At 41.4% G+C, this 18,380-nt stretch overlaps 1 protein-coding gene across 1 annotated transcript in view; it reads left to right on the forward strand.

Moving 5' to 3' along the window:
- Positions 1–18,380, forward strand: part of ARVCF (ARVCF delta catenin family member) — a 1,196,801-nt gene that overhangs the window by 733,955 nt on the left and 444,466 nt on the right. The window contains exon 7 of the mRNA XM_077293391.1: positions 9,266–9,325. The gene's annotated coding sequence lies outside the window, so the exon portion shown is untranslated. The remainder of the gene's footprint in view (positions 1–9,265; positions 9,326–18,380) is intronic.

Consider the following 18,380-nt stretch of genomic DNA (forward strand, 5'->3'; position numbering starts at 1 on the left):
TACCTTCTCATTTAGTCATAGGGGTGTGCTTCATTTCATTCTGTCACTGACGTCACTCAAATCTGCTTTGAAAAATCCTGCGCTTGCACAGTGTGTATTATGGAGCCACACTTGCGCAGTGTCAATCGTGCGTGCACTCTGAAGCTGTGTGTAGTATTCAGCTTCACTGACTGTGTGCGGCCGGAGCCACTCGTCACCGCGCAAGCGCGGGGAGTCGCTCGTCATAGCGCATGCACAGCTCCCCGATTGGCACTGCACAAGCACAGGATTCGTCAAGGCGAATTTGAGTTACGTTTGCGCAACCCCGGTACATCATTCAAATTGCCTGGATGGCGAAAACCATGACTAAATCAAATGAAGCACACCCCTATGACTAAATGAGCAGGTTCGATCTAACTGTATAAAGTCATTTTTGCACATGATTAGCCGTTTTAATGAAAAAGTGGCCCAGCTTTTTCATCTGTCTCATTAGGAGGCGGGTGGTTTTTTGAGAGCCCTAATGAAAATTGTCCATCCCTATAACCCAGAAATCTTGCATCCATTTTATGTGCTGCTTTACTCCTCTAAGAGGATTCCACAAGTCTCCTCTCAGCACAGAGGTTCCTTCAGTCCCTTCCCTATTACAGCCACACCCACTTTGGCATAATAAAACAATCATAGAACTATCAAATCTGGAATAGAGTCCTACAGGTGCTTCTCGCAAAATTAGAATATCATCAAAAAGTTAATTTATTTCAGTTCTTCAATACAAAAAGTGAAACTCATATATTATATAGAGTCATTACAAACAGAGTGATTAATTTCAAGTGTTTATTTCTGTTAATGTTGATGATTATGGCTTACAGTCAATGAAAACCCAAAAGTCATTATCTCAGTAAATTAGAATACTTTATACCACCAGCTTGAAAAATGATTTTAAAATCTGAAATGTTGGCCTGCTGAAATGTATGGTCAGCAAAAGCACTCAATACTTGTTCAGGGCTCCTTTTGCATCAATTACTGCATCAATGCAGTGTGGCATAGAGGCGATCAGCCTGTGGCACTGCTGAGGTGTTATGGAAGCCCAGGTTGCTTTGATAGCAGCCTTAAATTCATCTGCATTGTTGGGTCTGGTGTCTCTCATCTTCCTCCTGACAATACCCCATACATTCTCTATGGGGTTAAGGTCAGACGAGTTTGCTGGCCAATCAAGCACAGTGATACTGTTGTTTTTTTTTTCATGAACTAGTTTATTAAGTGATAACTGCATATTGTTACAACATTTCTAAATACAACCAAAGAGGTAGTTTTCACTATAGTGGCACATACTATAGTGATACTGTCAAAAGTTTTCAAAAATATCAAGTCAATATGTTAACGTCAAATCACATATCAGAATACCCCCTTCTTCTTTTTAAGAAAAGTATGACATATTAACAAATTGTTCATTAACTTCTTGCAATCAATTTGCACTTTGTCAAGCCTGACAAAGAAAAGAACTTTTAGTAGAAAATTATAACAAAACTGAAAAGTCAAGAAGAGATCCTAAGGGGAGAGGAAGAGATGAGCAAGGTTCATGAATCCACCCAGATTCAGATATGTACAAGTACAATATATGGTGTCTTCAACACAACAGAAGGATTGAGGGGTACTCAGGGGAATCTCTGAATACAATCCACTAATTTTATTTATGAGCAGATAGTCTTTCCATTCTTCACAAAAAATCAATTTCAAAAGACCATTCTTGGATAGATGGAGTGATTCTAGAATGCCAGTGTCTGGGAATGACTGTTCTAGTAGCGATAGGTGATTTAAAAGACCCTGGTGTCATAGAAAGACGTCTGATCTGGGGAGTTCTAGTTGACTATTCCCCTGTAATGTGTTTGTGAACATCAAGACTTTCCTCCAGAGGCCACTTATTTGAGGGCCTTCCCACCAGATATGAAGCATAGTGCCTTTAGCACTTTCATATCTCCAGCATTTATTGGAGACAGAGGGAAATATCTTATGAAGATCTGCTGGGCAACGATACCATCTAGTTATGATTTTGTAATTTTTTTCTTAGGCTTTGCAAGCCAATGGAAGTCTGTGTGCAAAAGAAATTTTTTTTTTCCATTGCTCCTATGAGAAGGTTATCCCAATCTCTCTCTCCCACTCTTTCTTGAACCATAGGAGCTCTGTATTAGTCTGAGATGACAAAATGTAAAATATTTAGAAGATCATATGCTTGGGTGCAGCTTCTCTGATCAGCAATGAATCAAACTGAGAAGGGTCGGACTTGAGCACCGAGAACGGCTGAAGGGAATCAATGAATGAACGTTACTGGAGATATGAAAACCAAAGTATGGGTTGATTGGGATAGAGAGCTTTAATCTTGTTTAGTGATGGTATATTCATGAAATTTTCAAGGACCTGATGGAGTCTAGTTTTATAGTTGAAGAGCAGGAATTTACTCAATCCAATTGCAGAGGGGATTCTGAATTGTCAATGATTGGTGTCATAGATCCCGGGATCTTAGAAATCTAAAGTTTCTTTACAAATTGGTCTCAAACTCTGAGAATATCAACTGTTAAAGGGGGAGTGCTCCCTTTGAAGAACGAAAGTGCTTAGAAATCCAGGGTAGAGAAGTTAAGTCTAGGCACGATAAGAATGACTCAACGCTTCTGATTCGCACCATGAAACCAGTCCACCATCCACTCCAGCACAGCCACACAGCATGACAGAGTTGAAATTTTGGAAGGCCAGCACTCCTCCCCCCCCCCCCCCCCCACAAGATTTAGATCTAGCCAAAAATTGAATGGCTAGTCTCGATCTTTTTGATCTCCAAATGAAATTGATAGAGATTGTACTTAGCACCTTAAAAAAAGAATAAGGGGAGTGCAATTAGAACTGCTTGAAATACATAAAGCAGTTTCGGAAGAATGTCCATCTTTAATACGTTAATTCTACCTAACAAAGATAATTGTGTTTTATCATAAGCCTTGAGCTTAGCCTTGACATGACTAAGCAAAGGCTCATGATTCAGAAGGATGAGCTGGGACCAGTCTGAGGGCAATTGGACCCCAAGATATTTCATAGAACCATTACACCAACGGAAAGGACTCCTTCAACAATTGTGCCTCCTCCTGTGGGATATTGATGTTCAAAATCTCTGACTTAGAAAGATTTACCTTAAAATTACTGAGTCAACTATATGACTCAAATTCTTTCAGAATAAAGGGCAGTGATGTTTTAGGATTAGTGATGTACAATAGGAGGTCATCTGCGTATAGCGCCAATTTATGAGATTCGCGCCCGACTGGGATTCCTTGATTATTGGAGTTTTTCCTGAGGGCCATTGCGACACTGTTGTTTTTAAACCAGGTATTGGCACTTTTGGCAGTGTGGACAGGTGCCAAGTCCTGCTGGAGAATGAAATTTCCATCTCCAAAAAGCTTGTCGGCAGAGAGAAGCATGAAGTGCTCTAAAATTTCCTGGTAGGTGGCTGCGCTGACTTTGGTCTTGATAAAACACAGTGGACCTACACCAGCATATGACATGGCTCCCCAAGCCATCACTGATTGTGGAAACTTTACACTAGACATCAAGCAGCTTGGATTATGTGCCTCTCCACTGTTCCTCCAGACTCTGGGACCTTGATTTCCAAATGAAATGCTAAATTTACTTTCAGCTGAAAACAACACCTTGGACCACTGAGCAACAGTCCAGTTCTTTTTCTCCTTGGCCCAGGTAAGATGCTTCTGGCGTTGTCTATTGGTCATGAGTGGCTTGACACAAGGAATGTGACACTTGTAACCTATGTCCTGGATACGTCTGTGTGTGGTGGCTTTAGAAGCAATGACTCCAGCAGCAGTCCACGCCTTGTGAATCTCCCCCAAATTTTTGAATGGCCTTTTCTTAACATTCCTTTCAAGGCTGCTTGTACACCTTTTTTTACCACACTTTTTCCTGCCACTCAACCTTCCATTAATATGCTTGGATACAGCACTCTGTGAACAGTCCAGTCAGCTTCTTTAGCAATGACCTTTTGCGGCTTACCCTCCTTGTGGAGTGCATCAATGACTGCCTTCTGGACATCTGTCAAGTCAACAGTCTTCCCCATGATTGTGGAGCCTTCGGAAACAGACTAAGGGACCTTTTTACATGCTTAGGAAGCCTTTGCAGTTGTTATTTATTCTAATTTACTGAGATAATGACTTCTGGGTTTTTATTGGCTGTAAGCCATAATCATCAACATTAACAGAAATAAACACTTGAAATAGATCACTCTGTAATGACTCTATATAATATACTGTATTAGTTTCACTTTTTGTATTGAAGAACTGAAATAAATTAACGTATTGATGATATTCTAATTTTGTGAGAAGCACCTGTATGTGGGAAAGAGTGGTATTGATCTACCTCGGTCAGGTCTTTGTGTCTAGGGTCCTTAAGCTCTTACAGACATTTAACGAAGAGGTGAACCTTCAAAACAATTACCTTTTTCACCGCCTTCAACTGTGACATGCCTTTTGAACCTTGTTCCCGGGTTCACCTGTCCAGTAGCATCTGAGGATCCAGTAGCTCAGATGCTCTTGAATCCCCCTAGATCTGAGCTGATATCTCATTTAAATGCCCTTTTGCTGGCAGAGAGCATAGAACCGCTACATGACGGGGTGAGAAGCAGATGTGTGACAGATCTAGAAACAGTGAGCACTGGGATGTCACCTTGAAAGCCCCTAAACATTTTCCCTTAAATATACCGAAAGAGTCACACAATTATACATTATTCACAGTACATATTACACCATGTCTAGAATGAACAGAGTACAATCTCAATTCCCAGATGAGTTTCCCAAATGTCACAGGGGCCCGGAAACGTTTTTTTTCCCACGTTCTGCTGGATTGCCCAGAGATTCCCTAATACTGGTCCCAAGTGTTTCAGTTTCTACATGACCACATGGAAATCCCCATCACATATGATGATAAGACTTGTCTACTTTTTGTTGACCCTGAACAATACCAAAGGGCTGTAAATAGATTATTCCTGATGGAGGTTCTATTAATAGCCATAAAAAATGTGTGGCCAGACATTGGATGTCTTCCAGATTACCTACCATCTTGCAATGGAAATCGCCAGTAAACCTTTCCCTCACTTTAAAAAAATGTATCTATATAATTCCCAAAATTTGAGGAAGTTGGATTGAACCCCACATGTCTGCTTAGCTGGTGAAAAGTGGGTAGGGTGGCTGGGTGAAGAGAGGGAGGAGGGCTTTTGGGTCCAAACTTTCTGCGTGGTCTTGAGTAGCTTCAGACCCACCCTTGGTCAACCTATCTCACCAGATAGAAATAGATTAATGTTTAAATTAATGTACGGTATGTTGTATGATTTTTGTTTGTGGGTAGAACCACTAAGATACAGTATGTTTTGGATATATAATATTCAAGTACTCTGTATCTGTTCCATAATCTCTTCAATACTGTTACCAGCATGTACTAAATATGTTTACATTTGTTCCTGGTAATGATTTATTGTACACCAAAACTTGGGTAATTTGCTGTATCTGCACTGTATGTGATCCTTTTTATGTCCTCAATAAACTTTATTTGGTTAAAAAAAAAAAGGAATTTTAAATCTTGAAAAAAAAAACATCTGGGACATGATGTAGGGGGTGGCCTAATGGTTAAAGCTGCTGATGTGCACTCATTTCAATTGTGTTTATATAGTTGAATACAATTGTGGAGTAGGTAGCCAATGGCTTCTTGCTCCACCATACACTTTAATATGCCACAGACAATTCTACTCCAGTACATCTGCCTGTGCCAAAGCAACTGACAGCAGAGGCCATAGGAAAGAGGCATGCCACTTCATTCCATTTTGATAATTGGGTTAGGTTGGAAATGTATTATTCTTCAGGCATACATTTAATGTTGAAGGGCACAAGTGGCATTTTTACTGTATGGAGGCATTCGGGGGCAATTTTACTGTGTTAAAGCACTAAAGGGACAGTATTGTTACAGTATTTGCTGGGGCAATATTACAGTGGACATGCATCAACTGGTTAACATCCAGCGCCTCTTTGGACAAATGATCCCAGGAAATTCCATGATTAAGACCTGCCTGGGTCGAAAAATGTTGGTCTCTATGCCTTTTTCTTAATCATGAGTGTATCCAAAATGCCTGACCTTTTTTGTTACCTGTTTTTAATATGAAGAAATAAATAGATGTTTTAAGAAAGCTTGGATTTCCTGGGATCATTTGTCCAAAGAGGCGCTGGATGTTAACCATTTGATGCATATCAACCTTCACCCAGTGGATCCGTGCAGCCTGGAGGACATATTACCTAGAGGAGGAGGTGAGCTGACAATCTCATTTTATATATATTACTGTGGACAGTCACTAAAAGGTGCACTGTTTGCGTATAAAGGCAGAAAGAATACAAACTAAAAAATAGACTGACATGGCCACAATAGTATTAGAACCACAATCAAAAAATAGACCCCTAAAAATTTACTTAGCTTATATAATTAATAGTATACTACTCACAACAATCTTCTAAAAAATAGTATTGCACGGGGTGTAACCAAGCAGGGCAAATCATGGTATGGTCACAAATGAACCACGATTCATATACAATATTATTAAATTATAATTATGGCGGCTATTCAATCCCTAGAAAGCCCTAATCACGCTACCTGACAACAAAGGTTGACACCCTAATGTAGGCGAAAAAACACCGCCGCTCCACGATGGTGACCCTGAAAGTACTGTTAAACCTCAATCAAAATGTGGATCACACATATATATCCCTCATCTCAAATTGGATATTCAGCCCTTTCAGCAGAAAAATATGCAGTTATATACAAAAATATTTAGAATTGAGAGTCCTCAGTGGTTGATACCAATTCTAAATATTTTTCTATCCACTGGCTACACGGTACCAAGATATATATCTTTCCTGTATCAGTTATATACAGAGTTTTAAGTAATCAACTAGTGCCCCATAATTCAGGGTACAAAACCGTCACGACTATTAATCTGAAATTGGTGTGAAGAACATGATACTTATCAGCCGTCAGTAGAATTAATTGTCTCATCCTGATGCATTTCCCCCTGTAATTCTCGGGGTTCATCAGGGGACCCATAGAGGATGACAATGTCCCTCATGGATGGCCAAACAAAATGCTGTGCGCATAGCATTTTCTTTGGCCATCCATGAGGGACAACAAACACCAAGTTTTTCAAGTTGTCCAAATGGGAATGTAAAAAATGTAACTTCAAATTCATCAGACAACCCAAGACTTTGAAACTTTTCATAATGTTGTCCACGATGCAACTAACAAATTAAAGATACACTCTGTAACGCGGTAATATGCAAACAGTGAATATATAAAACTTGGAATTGCAATGCTGCTCTAGAAAAAAAAGTTAAAATGAATATACTCCGCCCATAAAGTGGACAATTCAAATGTACCCAACAGCCATTAACTAGGCGACCTTCTTTGATGGGAACCTAGCCTAATACAATACCTCTCCTGGGCTGATAGCCTACAATTATATGGGTAGGTAAGATCGAGCTGTTCATGGGTGGAGTGTTCAGTCAGAAAGACTATGTATACAAAGATCTAAGACTAACTTGTCACTTCCAAGGAACATAGAAAGAGCTTTCAGATTACCACATATTGACCATTTTTGATCCTCATAGTTAAGTTTCTTGAGAATAAAGTCTAAATCCTCATAGCTTTCCTTCAAATGCACAGAATGCCCTACAGACACTGAAGCATATTTGTACTCAATGTTTAATGTTTCCGTCAGCCCAGGAACATCACTGCAATAAACTAGAGCACTGTCTTGAGAAAAGCATGGAAGGAATTTCTTTCTCTGCTTCTGTACCATGAAAAAACATTTCGAACCAATCTAATGACACCAAAATCATCCACCAAAGGTGACGCAAAGAGGTCAAAGTATGGTGCAAAAAGAGCCTATGGCGTTAGTGTTTGTGAAAAAACTGTACTTGATGGAATTTTGTCTATATTTTACTGAGTTCAGCTATTGAAAGTATATAAAAGTCACCTCTTTTCAAATAATTTTACCCTTGCAGACATGTGTAATTAATCTGATTCTCTTAGAGGAGAGAATCTACACTCGTGTGACCCTAGCATAAGGGAGAACTGAAATTGTGTGTGGCGCAGTGAGAAAACTGTTGTTGTGTTGCGCACAAGGGGGAACTATTTTTCGGTGAAGCAGAGTACACTCGTGCTAGGACAGGCTGTACAGTATCGATGACTTTGTTGAAACAGAGTCCAGAGTTTAATACAAACTTATCACTATCACCCATAAAGCATTCCATGGTTCATCTCCCCCCCCTTCTCTCCATCTAACACACTTCCCGTGCCCTCTGTTCTCCTAACGACCTAAGATTAACCTCCTCAATAATTCAAATCTCCCATTTCTGTTTCCAAGACTTCTTGCGTGCTGCACCAATTCTTTGGAATGCACTACCCAGGACAATAAGATTAATCCCCAATCCCCACAGTTTTAAGCGTGCCCTAAAAACACATTTCTTCAGACTGGTCTACCGCCTCAACACATTTATCTAACAATCCCTGTTTTGCCCATATAAAATTTTCTTCACAACCAGGACCCTCGTATCATCTTCTCACACACTTTATGCATTTAATACCCCTCTGTGTCTGTACTTTTACACATTCTGGTTTGTTACCGTTTCACGCAGCATTACCTCAGCACCTTATTTATTACATTGATGGCTGTACCGTACAATGCAAGCAATTGTTACCGTCCCCCTTCCATGTCTTCCCTATTTCCTCCTAGATTGTAAGCTTGCGAGCAGGGTCCTCACACCTCTGGTATCTGTTAATTTATGTGGTTATTGTTATTCTGTAATATCTTTTATTGTCTGTACAAGTCTCCTCTAAAATATAAAGTGCCGCGGAGTATGTTGGCGCTATAGAAAGAAATTATTATTATTAATAATAATAATAATAATAATAATAAACAAGAATGTAGCTGCCAGTATGTGTGAAGAATGGGGCCATGTGTTCTCAACAGAAGAATAGAATAGAAACCTCTCTGTCCGATTCCCAGCAGCCTCATCCTCGGTTCTGCCAGCTCTAGAAGGGACTATGATAAAGCCTGATAATGTAATTTGAACAAGTGACTGGCCAAAGCTCCATAATACATTTTTCTATTCCCCCCTCTCTTGAGAAAAATCTACATACGTGCCTGCTCAACAGGTTTCCTGATTTCACTTTTCGCTGATTTTATTATGATTTTTATGTTTTCTAGATAAAATGGCAGCCAGGAAATGAAGCATTAAATCATCTGAAAAAAAAAAAAAAGAAAAAGGTATGTGGGTCTTTTCTTGGTAATGGTTTTGTGGCAGAATGACTCCCTGCTCCTGTTTGTTGAGATTGCAGTATTTCCTTTCTAACTCCGATTTGATCCTATCCTACTACATGGCATCTATTTCAATTTAATGTCTCTAAAAATCTTTGGAAGAGCAGGTCATCGTGTCCCACTTGTCTTCAAAGGAGCCTCTTGTTAAAGTAAAAAGTGCTGAAAGTTTAGGCTTTATAATTTTGCCATTTTGTAGAATATTGTCAAGAATGTTACTAGAATGATGGTTATTTAAAAGCTTGCATCACACATCCCTTTGCATTCATTTTGGATAAACTTATTTAAATGTCTCCACGGTCTCATTCATCTGTTCTGTCGGTGGATTGCCTTAATCTGGGACAGGACATTCTGTCATGGCATATTTAACTAAGAAGATTTTTCTGACATTGTACACAATACAGCTTGATGGGAAAGTATTCTTTGCATCGCTTTAATGATTCATAGCTTTGTCTGTATAGTTTGAAGCACTGTTTTAATGGTACTTGAGTTCGTCTGAATTAACAATGGGAATAATAGAAGTATAAACAGGTGTTTTGTTACCTAGTGAAAAGATGAAATGCTAGCCATCCACCAATAAATAAGGGCTATGTGCCTGATCCATTAAGGCTGTCATTGTGCGCGACAGTTTTAAAGGGAACCTGTCACCATGTTTGTCCCATATGAGATAAGATCAGCACCATTTAGCCCTCATATACAGCATTCTAATATGTTGTATATATGCATCCAATCCGACCTGCAACCAAAGAAAAATACCTTTTATTATACTCGCCTGCAGGGCGGTCCTGTCCGATGGGCGTTGCTTGTCTTTATCCGGTGCCCCCTTCTTCTTGCGATACTGTCCTACTTCTGTGATCCGTGCTGGTGATGCGTCCTACGTCATCCACACAGTTTTCCCCAGCATCGAGCTCAAGAGCAGACGTACTTCTCTGCCCTGACTAGACCAGATTAAAGTACTGCAATGCGCATGCGCGTCGGGGCCCTTTGACCTTTCCTGATGTATGTTCACTGCAGCACTTTGCGCTGCCCTGGTCAGAGCAGAGAATTACGACTGTGCAGGAGCGCGATGCTGGGGAACACTGTGTGGATGATGTAGGACGCGTCATCCACGCAAAGCTCAGAAGGAGGACAGCATCGAAAGAAGAAGGGAGGCACCGGACCAAGACCAGCGATGCCCATCGGACCAGACTGCCCCATAGGAAGTATAATAAAAGGTGCAGATTGGGGGAATATATAGAGCATATTAGAATGCTGTATATCAAGGCTGAAAGGTGGTGGTCGTATGGGACAAACCAGGTGACAGGTTCCCTTTAATAAAGACAGTATAAGATGCGCCTAATTCATTAAGAGGTGCCCGCTGCATAGTAATGCTGTGTACCACTTCCAGAAATAGAACTCCAATTTGCAACCGGAGTTCATTTCTGGCATAATTTACTCCACTACTGCAGCTTATAGTTTGAAGAACTGGCCTGGCAGGCTTTGCCATGCACCATTCTGCCCCAACTTTGCTCATTTTAGCAACGCTTTCTGGGACTGGCATGAAAACAACAAATGTTGCAAAATGTTTGTGCTACTTTGAGTTTTGTAAAATTTTAATGTGAATTGCATGAGAATTCCTTCGAAAACACCTTCATGAATCCAGCCCTATGTTTAGGTTCACACAGGTGTGCGACTATGCTGCCAGAAAATCTGCAGTATATAATGTTATTTGTTAAACATATTTGTGTTCTGTAGGGCATTAGTGTTTTTTTCTATTATTATACAGTGCCAACATACAGGGTGGTCCAAAAGTAGGTGGACAGTATGTGTGTAATAGGGTTATGAAGGGGGAGATTTATCAAACATGGTTTTTGGGGTTCAAAGTTCTCACCACACATCTAGATAAGTTACTTGGGGGGTCTAGTTTCCAAAATGGGGTCACTTGTGGGGTGTTTCTACTGTTTAGGCACATCAAGGGCTTTGCAAACGCAACATGAAGCCCGCAGACCATTCCATTAAAGTCTGCATTTCAAAATGTCACTACTTCCCTGGTAGGAACCCCACATATGAGGTTTCAGCTTACTCAGGACAAATTGGACAACTTTTGTGGTCCACTTTCTCCTTTTACCCTTGGAAAAGTAAAACAATTGTTGCTGAAAGATCATTTTTGTGACTAAAAAGTTAAATGTTCATTTTTTTCTTCCATGTTGCTTCTGCTGCTGTGAAGGGTTAATAAACTTCTTGAATGGGGTTTTGAGCACCTTGAGGGGTGCATTTTTTAGAATGGTGTCACTTTGGGGTATTTTCAGCCATATAGACCTCTCAAACTGACTTCAAATGTGAGGTGGTCCCGAAAAAAAATGGTTTTGTAAATTTTGTTGTAAAAAAGAGAAGTCGCTGGTGAACTGTTAACCCTTATAACTTCCTAACCAAAAAAAATTTGTTTCCAAAATTGTGCTGAAAAGTAAAGTAGACATGTGGGAAATGTTATTTATTAACTATTTTGTGTCACATAACTCTCTGGTTTAACAGAAATAAAAATTCAAAATAAATAATAATAATAAATCAAAATAAATGTTATTTTCTGTCCACCTACTTTTGGACCACCCTGCATTTTGCAGCACTGTGCAGAGATTGTCATCATTCCCTTTCCGAATGTAATTTTATAGACCTACAATTAACTATGGCCTCAATTGGCCAAAGCCTAAACACCTCAATTCCGATGTAAAAGCTTTGAAAAGTTGCAAAGTTTAAGCGCAACTTGGAGTTGCTCCAAAATTTAGCGACTCTTGGCATTTTCAAGCCAGTTTCTCCCATTCTGCCAAAATGGGAGGGGGCATGGCGAGACCCACAGCTATCTATTTCATGACTAACTGTGGTGTTCACTACTCCAGAAATCTTACTCAAGTGCCTAACTGGAGTAAGATTTCTGGCATGGCGCACCACTCTTTGGATGCTACAAATTCTTGAAGAGGCATGCACTAATTCATGAATCGAGAGAATTTGACACGAATACAGCCCCTCATCAAGACTGGTATGAACAACGTCGGCCTTGATGAATGGGGCCATATGTTTTTAAAGCTTGGGAGAAAGCTTACTTAAACACGGGGAACAGCCAAACTTCATTCAGATTCTGCCCTAGGCCAGCAGGACTCCAGGAAGAAAACAGTGTTAATCACTATGCTGTCTGGGTATGGCCAAGTTTACACTCTGCCATTTTCGGGGACTATTGATTTAGATTCAACAAGAAAGATAAATATTGCCCTTGTTTATTGTATTGGTGCTAGTAATTAGTGATTTTATAGATATTGACTGTCATTGTCACATATTTGTATTAGATAGTGAGTGCATATTAGGTGATTTTTAATTATTATATGGTCACTATATGCTTTTCTCGACCATCAGTTGTGCCGGTTTTCTTTTATTGTAATAACTGGATGTTTTTTGATGTGAGGTTACACTCAGCAGACACTTATTCAATAAAGAATAAGTTTATATATTTTGTGAATAATTTGGGACATGCATTATTAATAAACCAAAACTTTGCAAGTGTCGTGTAAGAATGAAACCATGAGAACACATGACACAGCAAGAAAAAAAAGTGACATGTAGAAGAGGTTAATACATTGGGGCTGCGCCTGTGCTGTGATCAAGCTTTTTAGGGTAGCTGCACGCGATCAGGAATCGGCAGCGCTTGGATGCAGCACATATCCACTGCGTCCAAAGCGCTGTCGGCTTTTGAACATATGTGAATCCGCATGTGTTCATTGAACCGTGCAGAATCACCGCGTCCAATACAGGTGATATTTATCTTGCGGTGGATAAATAGACATGCTGCGGTCTGGAAAGACGCGCCGCATGTCCATCTCCGCGAGTGAGCCGTGGGCATCGGTGCAAGCATAGTGGAGATGGAATTTCTTGAAATCCCATCCACTATGCTGTAACAACTGGATGCTGCTGGTTGGACGCTGCGGAGGCACGCAGTGTCCAACCCGCAGCGTTTACTGACCGTGGGAACATACACTTAGGAAGTGTTTAATAGAATCATATTTAGTTCTTGGAATTAATACAGTGGCATGTAAAAGTTTGGGCACCTCTGGTCAAAATTACTGTTGTTGTGAACAGTTAAGCAAATTCAAGATGAAATGATCTCTAAAAGTCCTAAAGATGACACATTTCCTTTGTATTTTAGACAAAAGTTACACATTTCGAACAGGTTTTGTTTTTATAAAGCTGGAAATGTGCATCATCTGTCTTTTCCTAATGATGATAGTGAACAAGCCATAACCAGGTCAGGCTAATAAAGGTCTGAAACCTTGGTTAAAGTTATCTGCACACACAAATCTCCCTAGGGTGCCCAAACTTTTGCAGCGGTCCATTTTCCTTTTTGTAATTTTTAAAATGTAAAAGATGAAGAAATAAAAATATATGTATATACATATGCCATATATACTCGAGTATAAGTCAAGTTTTGCAGGACATTTTTTTTGTTCTGAAAACGCCCCCCCCCCAGCTTATACTTGAGTCATTGTCCCAGAAGACGGTGGGAGAGGGGGAGTGGCGGAGCAACGGGTCACAGGAGGCAGGAGCCGGCGGCTGCGGCTAAAGCCTTTACCCACTGCTAAAGAGAAATGAATGTTCACTGCGCTGGCAGTGAATATTCATTTCTTTTATAGCACGCACAATGTCAGACGCAGCCGCCAGCTTCCATCAGTGGCTGGGTGATCATGGGTGACGCTACTTAAGAGTTATGAATATTCACCTCTCACCACTCCCATAGTCATGGAGAGAGGTGAATATTCATTCCCTTAATGAGTGGGGAGACATGATCGCCCAGCCGCATGAGCTGCTGGCACCGAAACAAGTTGTTGCATGGGCACGCAGGGAAGGTAAGTAGTATGGTTTTTTTTTAATGCTTTTCTCATGGGGGCCATGCATACAAGGATAGGGATGAGGAGCCATGAATACCAGGATAGGGATGAGCTGACCATGCCACTCTTATCCCATCCCTAACCCACCTCTTCAACCTATCACTAACTTCTAGCACCTTCCCTTCTGCTTTCAAACATGCCACAATCATGCCTATCCTCAAAAAGCCAACCCTCGATCCAACTGCTATGTCCAGCTATTGCCCAATATTGCTGCTCCCATTCGCTTCCAAACTCCTGGAGCAGCACGTCCACGCTGAACTTTCCTTCCACCTCTCATCTAACTTGCTGTTTGACAATCTACAATCTGGTTTCTGCCCCAATAACTCAACTGAGACAGCTCTCACCAAAATTACTAATGACCTACTTACAGCCAAAGCTAACGGACAATACTCTATACTCCTTCTAGACCTGTCCTCTGCTTTCGACACAGTTGACCACTGCCTCCTACTACAGATCCTCTCCTCCTTTGGCATCAAAGACCTCGCCCTATCCCGGATCTCCTCATACCTGTCCAACTGCACATTGTGTCTCCCACTCCCACCCTACATCCTCATCCCACCCTCTCTCTGTTGGAGTCCCCCAAGGCTCTGTTCTAGGACCCTTAGGCCGGGATCACACATACGCGAGATACGGCCGAGTCTCGCAGGTGAAAACCCAGCTCTGGCGCCGGCACTCCATGTATTGCTGTGCGGCTGCATGCTCTGCTCCGGAGTGCCGGCGCCAGAGCTGGGTTTTCACCTGCGAGACTCGGCCGTATATCGCGTATGTGTGATCCCGGCCTTACTCTTCTCAATCTACACACTTGGCCTTGGACAACTCAAAGTCCCATAGATTCCAGTACCACCTTTATGCTGATGACACTCAGATCTACCTCTCTGGCCCAGATGTCCCCTCTCTGCTGTCCAGAATCCCAGAGTGTCTATCAGCCATATCCTCCTTCATCTCCTCTCGCTTCCTCAAACTCAATGTGGACAAATCTGAACTCATCATCTTTCCTCCATCTTTTAGATCTTCCTTATCTGACCTATCTATCGCAATTAACGACATCACGCTTTCCCCCGTACCGGAAGTCCGCTGCCTCGGAGTAACCCTTGACTCTGCCCTCTCCTTCAAACCGCACATCCAAGCTCTTTCCACCTCCTGTCACCTCCAGCTCACAAATATTTCCAGAATCCGTCCTTTCCTCAACCCTCAATCTACTAAAATGCTTGTGCATGCCCTCATCATTTCCCGCCTCGACTACTGCATCATCCTTTTCTGTGGCCTCCTGCTAACACCCTAACACCCTTGCACCTCTCCAGTCCATCCTTAACTCTGCTGCCTGACTAATTCATCTCTCTCCTCGCTACTCCTCCGCTTCCCCCCTCTTCAAATCTCTTCACTGGCTCCCATTCCCTCAGCGTATCCAGTTCAAATTACTAATACTGACCTACAAAGCCATCTATAACCTGCCTCCTCCATATATCTCTGAACTAATCTCCCGATATCTTCCCTCATGTAATCTCCGATCCTCCCAAGACCTCCTTCTCTCCTCCACACTTATTCGCTCCTCACCCAACTGCCTCCAAGACTTCTCCCAAATATCCCCCATCCTCTGGAATTCTTTGCCCCAACACGTCAAACTATCAACCACATTTGGATCCTTCAGACGGAACCTGAAAACCCATCTCGTCAGGAAAGCCTACAGCCTGCACTGACCCCCCCTGCCTCCTCACCACTACTGGAGCTACCGCTTCACCAACAGCGGAGCTCCTGCAACCCTCAATCTACTGTCTCCTTTCCCACCATTCTGTAGAATGTAAGCCCGCAAGGGCAGGGTCCTCGCCCCTCTGTATCAGTCTGTAATTGTTAGTTTGCTTACTGTAAGTGATATCTGTAATTTGTATGCAACCCATTCTCATGTACAGCACCATGGTGCTATATAAATAATGATAATAATAATAAATACAAGGATGGGGATGAAGAGGCAATGCATACAAGGATAGGGATGAGGAAGCAAGCATACCAGGATAAGGATGAGATGTCCATGCATATAAGGATGAGGATGATGAGGCCATGCATACAAGGATAGGGATGAGATGGCCATGCATACAAGGATGGGGATGAGGGGACCATGCATGCCAGGATAGGGATGAGATGGCCCTGCATAGAAGGATGGGGATGAGGAAGCCATGCCTACAAGGATAGGAATGAGGGGACAGTGCATTCCCGGCTTATACTCGAGTCAATAAGTTTTCCCAGTTTTTCGTGGCAAAATTATGTGTCTCGGCTTATACAAGAGTATATACTTTACATATATATTTATACATACAGTACAGACCAAAAGTTTGGCCACACCTTCTCATTTATTTTTCTGTATTTCCATGACTATGAAAATTGTACACTCACACTGAAGGCATCAAAACTATGAATTAACACATGTGGAATTATATACTTAACAAAAAAATGTGAAACAACTGAAATTATGTCTTATATTCTAGGTTCTTCAAAGTAGCCACCTTTTGCTTTGATGACTGCTTTGCACACTCTTGGCAAAACTGAAATTAGCATAAAACCAGCTTTTAAGAAGCCAGTAACACATCACTGGAATGAACATCTCTGTCTCTACTGTACAATATTCTGCTCTCTAAACCAGTACGTCATATTCTGGTTCCCTGACTTTGATGGGGCCTTGCACGGCGAGCGCACATCTTTCCCCGCACATGATGGCTGATTTGACAGCAGGATCTAACAGGTTATCAGCCGTGGTTGGAGGGGGGGCGTGTCATTCCACCATTGGTGTGCCGGTGACCTCATCTTGGGGCGTCGATGGGTTGTCATGACAGCTGGTGTCTGCTGAAGACCTGTGTGCTTGTTATTATGATCATTGTAGCTAGCGTTCATAGGAGATCGTGATTGTCTCTATAGCACTGCTATGTATAGTAAAAGCCATCAGATGATCGTAGCTTCATGTCCCCTATGGGGACTAATGAATACAGTATTGAATACAGTAATGAGAAAAAAATACAAATTCCAGATTTATGTTTTTTAGCCACTACAACATTGCAATAAAAGGTGATCAAAACATCTTATCTACCCCTAAATGGTATAGGTGAAATATTAGCTCAGTCAGGATGCAAAAAGAAAAGCCCTCACGCATATCCTGAAAAATGAAAACGCTACGGGTCTCGGAAAATGACTACACAAGAATATTTTTGGATTTTTTTTAATGAATTTCCGAAAAATATTTCACCACTTAAATGAAAAAAAAACCGACGCGTTTGGTATCTACATACTCATACTGATCTGGAGAATCATATTGAAAGGTCAGTTTTACTGTATAGTTAACATGGTAAATAAAAAACGCACAAAACAATTGTGGAATTGGTCTTTTTTTGCAATTTCAACACACGTGGAATTTGTTTCCTACTTTCCTGTACACTATTTGCTAGAATGAATGGAGTCATTCAAAAGTACAACTCGGCCAGTAAAAATAAGCCCTCATATGGCTATATTGACGGACAAATATATAAGAAGGAAAGGGAAAAGTGAAAGCGAAAAAACGGAAAACGGCAATTGTGTGAAGGTGTTGATTAATACACCAGGCGCATAAACTACTTGTCCGATGTTCTCTCTCAGTACTCCTTTCCTATTTAGCTACTCGATGTACAGACCTGTAGCTGTAATACGCTGCTCTCGGAATTGGCACCTGTTAACCTATCCACAGGACAGGTCATCATTACCATCATATAATGGTAATGGCGCCTGGTGCTGCCATGATCAGTTCTTCTCTGAGCCTCGGCCCCAGCTGTGCCGTTCCGGCTCTATACATTGTCTACATCCGACTGCAGCCGGAGCAGATCACAGCTGAATAGTCAGGGAGCCGGGTGTCAGACTCAGGGGTGCAGCTATAGTTGGTGCAGGGGTTGAAGTTGCACTTGGACTATGAACTTTACGGGGCCCAAAATGTCCATTTGGCCTGTTTAAAAAGATCAGTTCTATTAAATGGAATCTTTCAGCAGGTTGCTCTGTAATCTGAGAGCAACATGATGTAGGGGCTGAGATACTGATTTCAGTGATGTGTCACATTAGACTACATTCACGTATCCAGAAATCAT

The sequence above is a fragment of the Ranitomeya variabilis genome, chromosome 1 (genome assembly GCF_051348905.1).
Source record: "Ranitomeya variabilis isolate aRanVar5 chromosome 1, aRanVar5.hap1, whole genome shotgun sequence".
NCBI lineage: Eukaryota > Metazoa > Chordata > Amphibia > Anura > Dendrobatidae > Ranitomeya > Ranitomeya variabilis.